Below are 18,423 nucleotides of genomic sequence, written 5' to 3'. Positions count from 1 at the left end.
AATGAACTGACGAGAAAGTACAAGCCTATATCATTTATCATAATTATTTATAACAATCATAATCACAAGGCATTTTATAATGTATACGTTTAAGTGTAATAGCATTGTTATCAGCTTATAGCATACGTACAGCTATAAGTACTAACTAATGTCCTAACTAAATTATACAGTCAGTCATACTTAATCATTACTGTTCACTGACAGACTTTCTTTCGGCCATGATCATGGTTTTATTATAATTCTGGTGTTATACATTTAATAGCATTTAAAGTTATAATCACTTATGCATTATAGTGTGCTTATAAGTCACTAAGTGGTCATTGAGTGATTTAAGTAAAGTAAATAAAAAAAATAGCATTACATTTATGCAAGAACAACACAACGTTTTACTTAAAGCTATACTGTGTAAGATTCTCAACTAGTGGTCAGTAGCCATATAGCAAACCGCGGTCGCGTTCGCGTCTTTCGCCCGTTTTTCGTACCTTCACACCCCCGCGTCTGCCTCCACAACGCCGAGAGCTATCTTTAGAGGGGTCCCTGGTTCCTGTGCGTTCAGGCATTCCGGAGAAACGGACTACTTCACCCTGCCTGGTAGGCGAGATTACCTTTTGAGTAAAGAGACACACGGGTGACTACAAATATGGCGACCCCACTTCAAGATGCGCTGTGATTGGCCGGTAGTGTACCATGTGTGCATGATCGGCGATGTGATTGGGCAACGTATACACAACGTATACAGATGATGCAGATTACGTCTTTATGGCGCGAAATCCGGTCCACGGCCAGGATCATAGAAAACATATAAAGAGAAGGCTTCAGAAGCTGAAAATAACGGAGTGGGTGTTCTAAAACTTTAGCGATTTAACAGTTAGGACAATTTTAAGATTTGTTTTATAAAAAAAGTTACATGGTACAACTTTAAAGCAGAAAGCACCCAATGACCAATATTGACTTCTAATCACACTATAATGCATTATAACAGTGATTATAATACGTTATAACAATGTATTACAACTGTGGCAATTATAATAACTAACAATACTTGCAAAAACAAATGTCTGCGTGTCCAGCAACTATGAAATTTGATAACTTGACCTAACAAATTATAAAACGCTTAATAATGTTATTAATTAACATCATGGTTATTATAATATTGATATAAAGCATTATTATGAGTTATAACTGTAATTAAACTGTGTTATAAGCAAATTGCAATGCATAATATGTGTTAACGCTTAAGACACTGACTCAATGAATTCATGTTTTACATTTTTCAGCAACCTTGATGGTTGTAACAAAAACAAAATGACTGCTATCAAAATAAATATCTGTATATTATCTCTATTAAACTAAATAATGCACATTTCTAGAGGAGCCCAATCCCCTCTCAGTATATTGTACCCCTTACCATGTTTGGCTGGCTGGCTTGTCTGCACATTTGCGCATTTCAACTACAGTAGACTCAGTACGCCTAATTTCTCACAGTCATTGAAGTGTGACATGGAAGGTGCTTAAGGAAGGCAGCCACCAGTCTTTGACAGGTTTATCAGAGCGGTGCGGACGGTGGCTTCAACCTCTAGCAAACAGACACATTTTAACAGAACATTTTGCCTTTGATGATAAGGGCAAATGGATGAGCTTCTGCACTCAAAGGGCTTGTATTTGGAGGTTGGAGAAATTGTAAATGATCATAGTCAACGTTCAACGTTCTACTCATAGGGTTAGGTTAGTGATGCCCTAACAGGAGTCATGCCTATTCAAAGCCCATATGTCTCCACCCCCCCTCCCCCCTTTTCTGCTTTTGTAAGTGGTTCCTGTGTAAATAAGCCGTAAAGCTTACTAGGATCTCCTTTTAGTTGACATTGTACCAGTGATTTGTGCTGTTATGACAGACAGACATGATCTGCAGGTTTTCATACTAAATGCAACCTACAGTCGCAATAATACATTTATGAGTGCACATTCTGGTGCACCTTGACTTTGACCCCTGTAGGGTACTTTCAACCCATGTAAGGGCCATGGCCCTGTCTTTGTCAACGTAAGCCTCCATTATAGTGGCACTGACTGCAGAGGCAGCAGACAGAGCAGATGTTTGTGTGTGTGTGTGTGTGTGTGTGTGTGTGTGTGTGTGTGTGTGTGTGTGTGTGTGTGCGTGTGCGTGTGCATGTGTGGGCAGAGATGCACCATGTTTCACCTCGCCCACACAGTGTCTCTTAAGACACAGTCACTATTTGCTTCCCTTGCTGCTTTGACTCGCGATAAAGGAAATCGATTTTGACTGACTTCCTTCATGGACTGAGGGAAAGACATTTTGGGCAGATTTCTTAGTTTGCAGAGTTGTACTCTTGGTCAGAGAGCTCCGGACCCACAGGCTATTCTGGTATAGAATTCCCATTTTTAACTTATACCAAGATCACGCAAATAACATGATAATAATCACTTCAAGCCCTGCGCTGTCTTTATTTCATTCTAGGCTACATGATTTTGATGACTCCACAACATCATACTAAGTACTTCACAAGTACAGTACTTAAGACGATTTAAGAACTAAGATAATGTGCAGTCTATTGCCATCATTCACATATTCAGATATCCGCACGAACATTTGGACAGCGCAATATTGTTCTGTTCTATAGATAGAGTGAAAGGTCTGAATTAATACAAGGCTAGTTATTGGCGTTTGTACTAGAGGAAACTAGATTGCTGCCCATCTGACTTATATATTTTTTATTTATAAACATTATTCAATTTATTTATGTGTGTAACATATGAAAATAATTAACACCCCTTTCCAGCCCATATAAGGTTGAATAGTTAGGCCTATATACAAAACAATCTTCAAGTAACAACAAGAATACAATCGATACAGGGCAGAAAGTGAAGCCTGACTTAAGCTTAATTTATATGCACAGGCTTGACCACATTAACCCTATACTGGGCATTTTGTTAAGGCGTGTGAGCACACGACACCGCCGTACAACAAGGTATACATCAGGCTAAAGTGGTTAAGCCCACATTCCCTCTGAAAGAAGAAAAAAAAAGTACTATTGGTGTTAGAGCATCCTCTTTTTTCCTCAGCGTTATTGATTTTTAACTTCACCACTGCTCGATGAAAATGGAAGAAAGCTGTTTCCTTCCACACATTAAGCAATAGAGCCCTAGCATTCATCCCACACCCCAGCTCTGCAATGCTGTGTGCACCTGTGCTTAGAGGGACAAACTCCAGCCATTGGCATTCACCCCCCCCCCCCCCCCCCCTCCCTTCAGCCATTATTGCTAGGCAGTGATTAACACAGAGGTGAACCCGTCTTCCATTGTCAACACGCTGGGTTACCTTGGCAACCAGGTCTGTGGCATTCTGAAGTCTGAAAGGAGAATTGGCTGTGGGGAGAGGAGAGAAGCTATGCTGTGAGAGCTGCACATGCACACACATGCACACACCCATGCACACCCATGCACACACTCCCACCCTGTTGCTCGTCTGCTGGCAGAGGAGTCGTGACTAACCAACTGCCCCCCCCCCCCATCTGCTCTCATGGAAGAAAAATGGACGAACAGATGCATGTCATCATTCAACACGTGACAAACATGTAATACAGAATTTGCTTTTATAATTAATTTGTCTCTTATTGCTTTTCTCAATCCAAAAGGACCCCTCAACACAAAGCAGGGCTCAGAGGGGTGCCACCTCCTCCGGAGTGGTTTGTGGCATCTCTGGCTTCTTTCCTTTTGTGTGGCAGAAAATTGTGTTTGTTTGATGTAAGAGGAGTGCAGATCAGAGTGACAGGGAGACCGCATGCTGAGCTGAGCCGCTCTACCACGCTAACATGTTGCCACAGCAAACACTTTGGTTTATTTTACCGTTGTCACAGGCACACAGCTGGTGCGATGCAGATGCCTGTGGGATGAGAAGCTGCCTTATTTAGACAATACCAACTCCATACGCATGCACGCGCCACGCACGCACGCACACAATCCCTCCTGCTTACCCTTGAAGCTTGATTTATACTCCATCATAAGATAGGGTCGGTGTCATGTCATTGCAGTGGAGTAAAGTACTAGTAAGACGCCTCAGGGCGACATGCGACCTCGCCCTAGGTTGCGCCAATTCCTGGCCATCTGGCCAGTGATGTATATCGGACCAGTTACCCATGGAGACCCCTGGTACTCATATATGGAGATCCATGCATTCATCACTTTCATTTTCCCTTTTATGCCCATACATGGAGATCCCTGTTTGAACCAGCCACACAGATATGGGCTGTCTTCCTCCATATATGGGCATTCCCATATGAAGTCTTGATATGGGCTTAATATTGATGATATCAGGGATCTCCATATTTGGGCATAAAAGGGATTCTGTTAGAGTGGTTCCCATGACATCACAACATACAATCCCTTATCCCTATCTGAACCAGCCTAGCAGATAATGGGCCATGTCTTGGCCATCTGGCCAGTGATGTATATCGATGACATCAGGGATCTTCATATATGGGCATAAAAGGGATTCTGGGGAATACCCATATATGGACTTTTACATAGGTGATATCACCTGTGATGTCACAAGTGTGCCAGGGGAACTACAGTGTCAGGCGTGACCTTCAGAGATACACGGATACGTGGACAAGATGTGCCGGTTTTCATAGTAAACTTGCGACCTACAGTCACAATAAACTATAGGCTTAAGCCAAGCCCAGCATCTCCAGTAAGGACCACAAAACACTTTCAGCTGTCCTAATTTATACGACCCTGTCAAGTGGTTTGATGCATCAACACAGCTTAAAATACATGGCTCGCTCAGTGAGGATAGTTACACAAAAGGAAGGATCAGTTGGGAGATATACGATGCTGCTCAGCGTTGGTTCATTTTCACAGGTATAACTATTCGTCGACTGATTAGCAGGAGACATAGTTGCGCTGACTGCTGAAGCTTTGACGGCACGGCCTGATTCAGACCACAATCCAGTCTCATAACTCACCACAGAAACCTCTAACCCCAGGCATGCCGGAGGCTTTGCTCCTGGCACTGAGAGGAGAAAGGATGATGACTGTGTGGTCTGTAAGAGGGAGACAGGATTGTCTGAATGCCTGCAAATGGCCAGGTCTTTCTCAGCCCCAGCCAATATTTTCTAAATACCATGCGTCTTTTCCTGCTCCAGCTTTCACACACCATGACTGAAATGTGTTAGCTGTCATGCTCAGCATTCTCGCCTGAATGGTCATGTGTTGCATGCAACCTACGCTAGCCTGAATGAAGTCAACGCCTTCTTGATTTAACTGCTTTCAAACTGGCATCCTTGTTTTGAGCATGTCATTATATGCAATATTTTCAAAAATAGAACCCTTCTTCTGGATAGACCAACAGTGAATGTGGTTTTGGAAATGGTGAAAATTAGAGTGATTATGTTACACGGTGTTACGAGTGTGAGTATGCAGTGGAGTTGTGTGTCAGTGTGTGTGTGTGTGTGTGTGTGTGTGTGTGTGTGTGTGTGTGTGGGGGGGGGGTGTTATCAGTGCATGCATGTTGTGTGTGTGTGTGAGAGTGAATGTTCACTGACAGGTGATGACCATTTCCTGATCACTGTTGCTTCCAGTGATTGGAGAAGACTACTTAAGGCCTTCAAACATGCCTATGAAAACCGTCACATCTTGTCCGTATTCCGTATCTTGTCTGTAACGCCTCAATGTCTTTACTGACCTGTGACATCACATTCCGTTCTTGTGCCTTGTATGCCCATATATGGATATCCCTGATCTCCATTTATGTCTATAGCTGACCTATGACATCCAGGGGTGAGATGCCATGGGCTCGCGTGGGCTCGGCGAGCCCACACTTATTTTGCTGCACGCACGCGTGCCTCATATGCACACACACACACTTAAAAATCGCACCTGTGCGAAGTGAGCGGTGCAAGCTAATTCCTGTAAGGGCGCCTGCGCGAATCAGTGTTGATAGGCATGCATGGCAATATTCTTTGTGTTGTGTATGATGTCAGTCTAGAGGTCTGCTCAGACTATATAAGGTTTTCGTGTGTCCTGACCTTTACACCGGCTCAAAACGAACATCTCCCAGGATTCGAAACAGCAACCATAGACTACAGGGTTTAATGTAGCGTGGTCGCTGTCTTGAATCCTGGGTGGGGGTCGATTTGCGCCAGAAAGGTCCAGGATATGCGGTTGGTCAGACTTTTTCCCTCTAACTTTGACTGACGGCCAACGCCAAGAAGTGCTGGGTTGCCTCACAGATTATGTCGGGAGTATATTATGCGCAACATACCAGCCAGGTTTGTTAGTATCCTTGACCAGACCAAAGGCTAATAACAATTTATCGTGCACATTCATGTGCACATTTATGTGTCACCAGAAACTCGATTTTGAGTAGCCGAGATGCAGGAGAAACTCCTAATTGTCGCTGTCTGAAACCAGATAGAGCCAAATAGAGCTTCTTGTGGGTTATAAAGCAAGGGGGAGACAGAGGGAGAACAGACAGGATGTCAGACAAACAGCCTGGCCATTAACAGCCTGGTGGCAGTCAAAGAGTGAATAGAAGAGAAAAATAATATGCAGTCCAGACCAGAAGCTCAAACAAAACAGACAGAGGGTTTAGGAAAAGTCCAGGATATGAAACAACCTGGCCATTACGCCTGGACCTTTCATGAACTTTAAACCGGTCTCAAGTGCAAGTTTAATGGCCAAGACAGATCTAAATTAGCATGAACAACACAGCATTTGATTGGTCTGTTCTGTTTGGCTAACACATGTCGTCACGAGTAGAACGGTTTCTGATTGGTCGATTCTAATGTTTAATTACTCAACTAGCCAATCGATGAAGAATGAAAGAATCGCCCCGTGCTAATATGTTTTAACTAGATAAACCGAAAGTGAAATATAGGAGCGGTTTGCACCGCTCAAAAATAAAAACAGCGTGCGCGCATGACGTCATGAATTTAGAGGACCTACTTCTAAAATCCATATCACACCACTGATGACATCACATTGTTGTGAAATCACATTGTGACTTCACATTCCATCCTTGTCCCTTGTATGCCGATATGGAGATCCCTGATGTCATCAATATTAAACCCATAGCATGGAATGCCCATAAATGGACATATTGTGTGAGTCTCATGTGGTCTATAACATCAGACATCTATGATGTCAGTCAGGGAAATATTTTGTCCACATTTTGTCCAACTCAAACAACCAACCGCAACTCGAATCACACTTGCAAATTAATTCAGTTCTGTGCGAATTCCGTCCTGCGCGACCTCGCCCTGCTTTTCGCCCGTAGGCGTCTTACTGGTATTATTAGTTATTTTGTTGTAAAGTATTTGCAAAGTCTTATGATACTACACTTTTAAGTTAACCTGTTTATGGCCACGGAAGCCTGCTTTTTGTATATTCGTCCTGTTTTGTTAGATTAGGTAGAGCAGGAAAGACTTAGGCTTAGGGGATTATTGTATCTTTTCCTTTTGTGTTTGCTAGGTTAGTGTCTCAAGGTTAAGGATAGATTTAGGTTGATTATGTTTATTTCTCCGTGTGTCTTATGATTTTGTAGTTTTTCAATTTCAATTCCTGTAAATATTATTTCAATCTTAAGTTATTAAATAAAAGTGGGTTTCACTCCCCATCCCCAATTTATGTTGCATCCCCTTTTTCCTCTCGATGGGGACGTAAGCATGGAATAAACATATGTTCATGTGGCCTGTCAATGGCCTTTTTGGGTGGGGGTGGCCCTGCATCCTTCAAGTATTAGTAAATCTAGCGCAGCGTAGTTCATTGGGACACGGAAGTTAGAGTCTAGATATAACCCGAAACCCCCCCCTCTTCGTTCTCTAACAGCTAATTAATTCATACGCCCACGTTCATTCTCATTCGCTACAAGCTCCTTCACACACGCCCTCTTTGCCCAGTGTAGGCTTATAAGCAGCCTCTGCTCACTGCTCATTCTACAATGTTCAGCTGTCGAAGCAGGTTGTGTGATGTGTGTTAGAAAAATAGTCTGGTTTATCAGCTGCATGTAGCATTTGGTCGGAGATCAGGCGGGGCAAAGAGCCTAAACCATGGGTATGGAGGTAAATGGTTGTCTTGCTCGAGTTGTTAAGTTAACCTGATATCTTGATATTTGCTGTTCTGTGAAGTTGCAACATAGTCATTCAATGGATTCTGACAGTCGCAGGAATTAGCCTGCACCATCTTCTGTAGTGGGGAAGCTTTCATTTCTGCCCTGCAGGAGTTCAGTCTCTTCGGCGTATACGATAAGTATGGTTATGAAGGTCTCATTTTGTGGCTTATAAATGTAGGCACCAGTAAATTCTCCAATGTGGTGGAAAGCTTGATAATGGAGGCTCCTTTGTAACCAAGAGCCTCTCATAACCAGTCTGTACTGCTTCTATCATTCACACATCCACACCTGTTCTCAGGCTGGCAGTGTTGCCACGTCTGCTCATTATAAGCAACTTGATTTTGTTTTCTGTTAAGTTCTAGTAGTGGGTTGCTTCTGTTTGGGCTTGTTCTGAAGTGTAGTTGTCTATATGGCCTTGCCTTCATCGTTCCTTTATTGGCAAACTTAATTAGAGCGGTGAAGTGGTGAAACCTTGGGCTTGTTTTCATAGACCTGGTCCCTTGCTTCACTCACAGACTCTGGCAACCGGAGATTTCATCTTGGTGGTGCAGTGTTGGTCTCACCTCAGCACTCTCTTGCTAGCTTGCTTTGGAGTCGATTAGTATAGGAATTGAGTCGAGATTGAGAAATTATATTTAGTTAAAATGTGCGATGGGAAATGTGGTCAAGAGCTGCCTTAAGGGCTTCCAGGTTCGAGGCCTGTCTGGCTAAAGCCTAGTTTGAGTGTTTGGTCTTGAGGCATGATGTATACAGCTAGTAGCTACTTGGTAAGTGACTTTGAACATACGTTGACATTTCATGTCAGGCTGTATGAGGAGGATATAGCCATTTGGATAGTCTGAGTATTGTGCATTGTAGCATGTGGTATGATGATTTCCTCATTCTAATTGTTGGTGGTGAGCCAATGCTAGCATCCAGATTGTTTGTTCATGCTAAGCTAAAGCTAGCTTTCATCTATTCCGTTGCTTGTCATGTGATGGTGGCTTCATTGCTTGGTTAGCATAACTGTATGCAGCTCTAAGCATTCTAGCATTGTATACTATTGGCGTCTATCAGTTCAGCTTCATGCTTCAGCTGCCATGTCTGTTGCTAAGCAGCTAACATGCATGCTAGTCATTTCAGTTAATACTACTTTACCCAGGCTGTTGCTAGTATGGCAGCCAAACCTTAAAGCTTGATGCTTCCTCTGTGGTTACTATGAGGTCAGTCATGAGTCTGCTAGCACAGCAGATCGCATTGATACTACAGCTTCAGCTGCTACTGGGGATACCATGAGGTCGGTCATGAGCCTTGTCCATTGAGTATTTTGCCATTTTGCTGAGTATCAAGTATTTTCTAGTAGGCCTACTGAGTATTTTCGAGTACTGAGTATTTTCGAGTACTGAGTATTTTCGAGTACTTCCGAGTGCTAAGCATTTTGCTATTTTGAGCTTTGAGCATTTTGCTATTTCGAGCATTGCATTTGCTACATTCTGCTTTTGCTTGGCATGGCAAATAATTATTCTGGGCTGGCCTATCATGGTTTATATTCTGGATTGCAAATGTATTCATTTCTGTACTGGCCTATCATGGCTTTATAGATGCTTAATGGTCCACGTCACATTGATATAAAACAGTATGCGCACGCCGGTCGGCACCAAATGAACCCCACAGTTCATAGTATGCAATGGATGGCACTCGTGTTTAAAAATGCATTCCATCAACTTCAGATGCCGTTTTTCTCCCAGTGTGGAGGAAGGATGCTTAGGACTTTTACTAACAGAGGGAGCGCTCCTCATGATCACCCACCCGATCCACTGGACCACCGAGCGTATACTGCTCGCCCAGCTGCAGTCCATGAAGCGACGGTGTTGCGCGCAGAGCCGCAGACCTCCAAGCTCAGAAGGGTGCATTGGTGACGCGATGTGAGTTTGTATATCAGCTACTCTTGACGTGGAACGCCGTTGTGCAATGAAGTATATATGTGATGTCTCGATAAGGGCGCACCCATGGGAGCACCTCACTAGCACTCAAGAGGAGGTTGAATAACCAGTGCTCCCCAAAACAACAGGTTTGGGGATCTGTTGGGAATTGATTACATAATACAGTCAGCTGTGCATTTAGTCTCATGTTGTAAACAAATAATTGGCCGATATTTCTGCACTGCAAATATATGAATTCTGCTCTGGCTTATCGTGGCTATTTCTGCAAAGCAGATCTATTAATTCTGGTTTGGCCTATCGTGGCCTATTTCTGCAAAGCAGATCTATTAATTCTGGTTTGGCCTATCGTGGCTATTTCTGCAAAGCAGATCTATTAATTCTGGTTTGGCCTATCGTGGCCTATTTCTGCAATGTAATGTATTAATTCTGCTTTGGCCTATCGTGGCCCTTCTCTATTTCGGCACTGCAAACGTATTCTTTGCTGCGCTGGCCTATCATGGCCTTTCTCTAATTCTGCACTGCAAATGTATTCATTGCTTGATCTCATACTGTGCTGTTTTCTGTCTTATGAGCGATCGCCATCATGGAGATGTAATGCTGTCGGGACGATCTTGGGTTCATCAAGGAGGCTGGAAGGTCCAGGAGTGCGTGGGTGCTGCGGGGTTTTCATCTTTTGCAGCCATGGTCATTGCCCAGCAGTAATCAAGCTCACCTTGGTATTTGGATCTTCTCCCAAAGCCATGAAAGGCAGGTCATTCGTTGATCAAACTATATCTTTCTCAAATTAATCCCGTTCAAGTCTGTTGTATGCTATGGTGGCTGGTGTTGCCCGATATGCAACCTCGTAACCATTCACTCCATTCATTTCAAAAGAGCTTTATTGGCATGAGAAACATACGTTTACATTGCCAAAGCAAGTGTCGCAATTTAAAATAAAACTGTTGGAATTGTTTCAATTAAGCTGGAGCAATCATGCTAGCAGATATGATTATTTGTCATAAGATCTGATACCGCTGTTTTCTGTCATTCCTCTATGTCCCGCTACCTGCAATGATGACTAAATCCTGGAGGTTGATCTCATCTTCACGGATACTGGGAAGGCCATGTCAAGGGCTGGGTTCGCTGCCAGGCTGTGTTCGGTGCGCCGGAGATGTGGATTTGCCCCAAGCTGTACTCGGCAGCATTCTGGTTCATCATCCATTAAATCCACGGGACATTGGCATCTGCTGCCACGATTCTTCATTTAAATGCGTCTGAGATTCTTCAGCTAAAAAGGAGTGTTGACTCGTAATCAAGTAGCAAATAATTCAGGAGGTTCATTATTTATCCCAGTCCCTCCCTGCTAGGCATTCAGCATCAAGGGTTGGATCAGGGGTAAATTCCTGCGTCATATTGGGGCATGCCCAGGGGGTGTACTTGTCATCAGCACTGAAGCATTGGTCAGACGTTGGCTGTCTGACGCTTTCAAACGATATATCGGCTTAAGGCATGAGATCTTGCATCTCAGAAAGCACGAGCATTAACTAATGGTAATCTATCATTCAGATGGTATGATATTCTTTGATGATTGGTCATCTTATACTCCTGCCGTAGTGCGGGTTGGGGGTTCGGGTTTGGTGATTATGCGAAGGCTATTACGTATTTACAATTTATTCATGACAGATATGTTCTCGCCGGAGAACAAGGGTTGCCCATATGTCTCGCCGGAGACCAAGGTTGCTATTACGCATTTATTACAGTAGTTCCTTAGATAGCATATTTTCTTCATGCCAGATATGACTCGCTGGAGCATGATCTGCCCTAATAATTCATCTGGCTGTATCAGAATCAGAGCTGAAACAGGGTCCACATGAATGGGGCGTCATCTTGAGTGCTCGGATGACGTGATGAAGGAAATTTCACATAGCTAGATCACTAGATAGAATATTTTGTTCATATCAAATCTGTTTTCGCCGGAGAACATGGTTTGCCGATCTATTCATGCGATGTCTCGGATCGCTTCTGAGTTATCACATGAGTAGTAGGGCTGGGTCATCGTACCTTGCATATGAAGAAAATTACACATAGCTAGATCACTAGATAGAATATTTTGTTCATATCAAATCTGTTTTCGCCGGAGAACATGGTTTGCCGATCTATTCATGTGATGTCTCGGATCGCTTCTGAGTTATCACATGAGTAGTAGGGCTGGGTCATCGGACCTTGCATATGAAGAAAATTAGACATGCTGTCTATTACTAGTTTTATTCGTTAGATTTCCATTAATCCTCATCTACGTTGGCATCGGTGTGGGATAACGGTTTAGATGAGGAGGGCATACGGCTCCTCGTTAATGGAAATGGGACACTGCACTCATGGCGTTATTTCATCGGAAATAACCTTATATAGCATTTAACCACATTTCATTCACTTATCTATCTTCTCTCATTCTTAAAGGTGTGGCTCTGCATGGATTATTCTCACAGCGGTGAGTGAGTGTTGGGGGTCTGAGATAGCAGATTCTGTGACATGTACGTTTACACAGATAAATCTGTATATCATCAGAGCAGAGCCCATCTGCCAAACTCAATGCAATATCATTGCATAAACGTTACGTTACTTCAATAAACGTCTTATGTTCAACTCTAAGCTGAAGTGTCTAAATGAAATCTAGCGCAGCGTAGTTCATTGGGACACGGAAGTTAGAGTCTAGATATAACCCGAAACCCCCCCCTCTTCGTTCTCTAACAGCTAATTAATTCATACGCCCACGTTCATTCTCATTCGCTACAAGCTCCTTCACACACGCCCTCTTTGCCCAGTGTAGGCTTATAAGCAGCCTCTGCTCACTGCTCATTCTACAATGTTCAGCTGTCGAAGCAGGTTGTGTGATGTGTGTTAGAAAAATCCTCCACCTCCCCGGCCTCCTCCCTGTGGCATTTAGCTTCAGTTGTTATGGATGCGCTGCGATAGGATAACATGTGGCTTGTACTATGGTTATTCCATGATTGTGATATGATGAAATGTTGTTGTACTATGGTTATTCTATGTTGTGTTTTGATATGTCGATTGTATGATGGTTATTCTATGTGATGTAATTTATGATGTATTGGAAGTTCATGTACTTATGTAACTTATGCTCTGCTCTGGGGGGTCTGAGATAGCAGATTCTGTGACATGTACGTTTACACAGATAAATCTGTATATCATCAGAGCAGAGCCCATCTGCCAAACTCAATGCAATATCATTGCATAAACGTTACGTTACTTCAATAAACGTCTTATGTTCAACTCTAAGCTGAAGTGTCTAAATGAAATACATTTACTGTGGCCTCTGTACATTCTCAACCTCATCCTGAGGTCCTCTGGGATAGGCCCGTCAGGATTAATCAGTGTCACTATGATGAAAATGAGGCTGCAGGTGCTTGTTTGGTGATGGTGTCACTGTAAATTTCCAGCCTCCGTAGCAGAGCATGGAACCATATTAAAGTACAGCATCTTACCAGAATGCTTCTGACTCATCTGACATTTCAGTCTCACTCCAGCCCCCTGCCTCTGCAGCCTCCAGCTCTCTCTCTCTATCTCTCTCTCTCTTGCCCTCTCTGTCTTCTGCCCCCCTCTCAGTCCTTCACCCTCTCTCTCTCTCTCTCTCTCTCTCTCTGTCACTCTCTCTCTCGCTTTCCCTGTCTGTCTTTCAATATCCCTTTTCACATACCCCACTGGCACACTTTATCCCTTTATCATTTTGCTTCTATTCACAGACATATTGGCTATTATTAACACAAGCTGTCACGTCAGCTGTTTCCTGTATTCATCAGGTGATTTCTAATCGACATTGACACACAGCATGAGCTATTATTTGTCTCCTGCGCTCCCACCCATGCAAAATGATGTGCAGAATCGCAAGTATGGGGGGAAAAAGGTCAGAGTCACTCCGACAGGCTCTCTGGATGTTCCGCCCCCGCTTTCATTTGCAACCCAGTGAGACAGCAAGCATTGCATCAATGTTGGCTAAAGGGACATTACTATTTGTTTCCAGTTGATTGAGTTTGGACCATAGTTAGAATGACTCTGAGGTACCATGGGCTTAATGAGAAATACAATACCTCCCTCATGATCTCCATGAAATACGACTGGCTTCGGAATGCTTTTAAAATAAAGCTGTTATACACACAGTATCCGGAGTGTGCATGAGGGTGTGAAATTAGACAGGTCAATTTTTGTGCACTCTGTTGAGGATTTAACACTCAGTCAGGAATTGGCTCTGTATATAGGCTACTTACTGTATATCTTTGTACACAGCATGTCACCATGCATGGTTTTATGGAAGCCCTGCCTGCAGGGTAGATTTGTTGGAGGTTTTGACCATTGTGGAACAACAGCAGCAGGCTGCAGCACCAGCACCGAACAGCTGCCTGAGCACCACTTGAGCACAACAAAGCAATCAGACAATTATGCTATTCACGGCCTATTTTGGCATAAGGAGGTCTGAGTCAATGGAAATACTGTACAGACAATCTACTGTTCAGGTCATATGTACTTTGTATATTTGCTTTTTATCAGAAGACCTGCAGATGCTATCAGATAGCTTATTGCTTTGTTTTAATGTTTCTGTATGCTGGCATTGATTTGTGAAGACTATTCCTATTACTCCAAATGTTTAGTGATCATACAGAACATTAAGACACATTATGACAGTCGCCATATGACACTGTTTTGAAGTTGCTGCAATGACATTTTATTTGAAGTAGAAACCTAAGCTAATAGGCAAGGAATTAATATACTGTAGGCTAGCCCAGGGGTCTTCAACAACACATTCTAAACAGGGGGTCCGGGATCCCTAGGGGGTCCTCAGAGTTACTACATGGGTCCTCCAAATCTTCCAATCCTTTTTATATTAACACCTTTAACCCTAGTGTCCATATTCTGAGAACTGTAGCCAAAAATAGCAGATCTACAAGCTCACAACGCCTTGTAGATCGGCTATTTTCGGCAAAGAGGTTATAGAAGAGCAGACTAAGTACAGAGTAAAAGGTTAAGTTTATTCGGTAATAACGGCTCAAATGGTTAAATATCTGAAAACACAAATTGACATGAATCCAAAATATACTGATGATTGTGCTATCAAACAATGAAACTATATGGAATCTATGAAAAGGTTGTGGTGGTCCCTGCTTCATCTCTCTCTCAACTAAAGGGGTCCTTGGCCTGAAAACGTTGAAGACCCCTGGGCTAGCCTAAACTTACAATATGGTTAAAGTCAGGAAAACATGGGATTCATTTTCAGAACATAAAATTACAGAAATTCAAAAAGATAATAATTTAATTTTAAACGTATTTAATTTAAGTAATGCTCAATGTCCACCATGATCAAGAGAAGCTAGGTATAGCCTTTTAATGCAATAAGAATGGACAACAAAATCCACTTTGGGGAGTCTCGGGACAACGTTAACCGTGTGAGTGTACACTGTACAGACAGAGGCAGTGAGTGAGTGAGGCAGTAGTAGCAGCATCTCTAGCTGTTGCGTTGAGTAGCGGGGAGGCGCTTGTGGTACACACACACACACACACACACACACACACACACACACACACACACACACACACACACACACACACCGCCTCAGCCTCAGCCTCAGCATCGCACATTTCCTGCATGCCGTCTCTGTGAGCGTACACCGAGTGGAGTGGAGTGGACATATCGTTCATTGTAGGCCTGTTGGCGTTTATATCTTTATACCTCAGTTTAGACGCTATTTTACTATGTATCGACAATTTGGTATTAGCCGATAGATAGATAGATTGATAGATAGATAGTCTACGTAGCTGTCCAGAGTGTGTGAAGAAGCCAACAACACATGCCCAGCGGATCGGTGCGTGCGTCAAACGCGCTTTGAAAAATCTCAAGCCAAAGTGAGACAGCGTGGTTTGGTAAGTTGAGACCCGTGCATGTGATGTATTACAGTAGGCAGCAGGCCAGTTGTTTAACAGCAGCTATTGTAGCTAGCTCAGAGTAATAATACAATTATGTTGTTCTTTCGAATGTGTGCCCTGTAGGCATTGCATTAGGTTAAAGAAAGATAAAGTCAAATACATGTTAATTGAAATGGATGGAGGAGGGTGGGCGCACCTGCCACGCATGTGGAAAATATTAATAAGTCTCATCGATGGCATTTGATGTAATGTAAAGATTAGCTTCTCACTCAGTAGCCTGTGTTCATTTCGTAGTCTACTTGTAACATATCGGGCAATTTCGTTAGTGAACTTGGACGGACGGACGGACATCATCACGCACTACTGTAGGCGTGCGTTGAAGAGTGCGTCGTTGAAAATTGCTCATTAGCTACGCTATAGGAGTTAAACTTATACAGTTTTACGCCCTCGTGCCTTTTGTCAGTGAAAGAGCTATAGTTATCATAAGTCTGTTCCCTTCTCTTTGGTTTCTTGGGAGGAAAAGAACCGTGCAGCCTCCCTCCCATGAAACAGAAGACATTAGTCTTAAATAGGCTACTAACATATTGGCTCTTCTAGGACTAGGCTACTAGGCTACTGTACACACATTACACACTATTTTCAGTCTATTTATTATAGAGTTTCACTTCTGACATAGGCTACCAACAAGTAATTTGGCATTTATTTTAGTATAGGCTATTTGGTCTGCCAAATTACTTTTTCAACATAATGCTCTGATAGGCAAATATGCTACACCCCATTATAAGTCAATATGCCTCTGTACATTTGATTGCACTGTACCTGAAATGATTAATAATGACAAGCCTTGTATTTTTAGACCACCTACTGGCATCATTATTAAATTAATGCTGGGTAAATAATTAAAACATAGTATGCATGGTAGACATGGTTAATGTTAGGTCAGTAATGTGATAGCTTCCACACTTAGATGTAACATTGTGAGACCCCCCCCCCATGTTGAATTTGGCATCCACATTGCAAAGTCATTATGAATCCAACTATCCATGAAAGTGTCCTTGTCAGTTCATGTCTTTCTAGTAGTGGTGTGAGAGGGGATACCTGATAGTAGGCTATATAGCCTAACTAACCTTGCGTCACCAGTCTTTCCTAAGAGGAAAGCCTGGTATTTGTTTACAACGGGCCGTTTCATCCGGTCTAGGCGGAAACCACAAGCAGAAGAAGTGGCGTCACTTTGTTTTGGTTGTCCCTGTTTGTTTCCCCAATCCCTATTAAAATGCTCGAGTAGCCTAGTCTTGCCAGTCGCTACAAGTTGGACTAAAAGATGCATATACCAAACAAATTTTACAAAAGCAAAACTACGCCACATCAAGGGGTTTATTAGGTAGACCCTAAAAGTATGTCCTTGAGCGCAGGGGAATTATTTTGGGTTAACTGTTTCCGGTGGGGCGCCCGCTGGCCTACTGGTCCAGGGGCATACCACTCAGACATTGCCACATAGGCATTGATGCCTGACGGCATCGCCGGTTCAATTCCCGATCCGGATGACCTTTTCCCCCCATTTCTTGTCAGTCTACTGTCCTATCTAATAAAGGCATAAAAAGCCCAAAAGTGTCCTTTAAGGACTAACATGACGTAGAGTGGTTTTTGCTCCCGTCCGGATCAAAGCCCGAAATGTGAAGCGGTCCCAAGCTAAAGCCTAACAGTAGGCTGTCATTTGAAGAACGCTGCTGTCTTGTGAAAAGCATAGTATTCTCATTGCTCCTTCTTTTCTTCAGATTTTTATTTAGATTAATAGTTAGCAGTAGCACTAAGAGCCAAACTCAGCAAATATTGAGTGAATGGATTTCATTGCACTGACAGACATTGCTGAGAGCAGCATGTGTGCTTGATCCTTTCTGTATCTGAGTCAGGCAGCCTCTTTTGCTGATCTGAGTATTTCGGTGTTTTGAAACATGCTCTGTGCCGTGTCAATAAGAAATGACCTAAAGTACTAACTACTCAGATCGGGTGTCCAGGTCCCACATCTGGTGTTGGAAATTGAGGCAGACGTCCGGTCGCTCTCGTTTCTCTGCAAGTGGCTCACGTTTCCAAGCCGTGATAGCAGAGGTGGAACTGGACTCCTGTGGAATGTCCCCACAGAGCGAGACGAGCAGACATGACGAGCATTGGAGGAATCTGCGAGGTGGGCCCACCTGTTGACAGTTAGAAATCCGCTCTGATTAGTGGGTCTGCATTTCTGTAATGTGGAGGGAAATGCACGTGCGGTGCATGACTTAAATGTGGCTGCAGCGAGGCTTGGTACAGTAACTACAGTACTATGTCTTCTAGGGACAGAACAGCAGATTATATAAGCAGTGAAGGTATTTTACTCCAGTGGTTTTTAACCTTTTCTGGATCAATCTCAAAAGCGTACGGGATCCATCCATCTGACAACGGGTGCCTTGTTAAGTGGTCAGATGAGTG

This window comes from Nannobrachium achirus, assembly GCF_963921795.1.
Source record: "Nannobrachium achirus genome assembly, chromosome: 8".
Lineage (NCBI taxonomy): Eukaryota > Metazoa > Chordata > Actinopteri > Myctophiformes > Myctophidae > Nannobrachium > Nannobrachium achirus.
The sequence above is the reverse complement of the archived record's forward strand: the minus strand, read 5'-3'. Positions refer to the sequence as shown.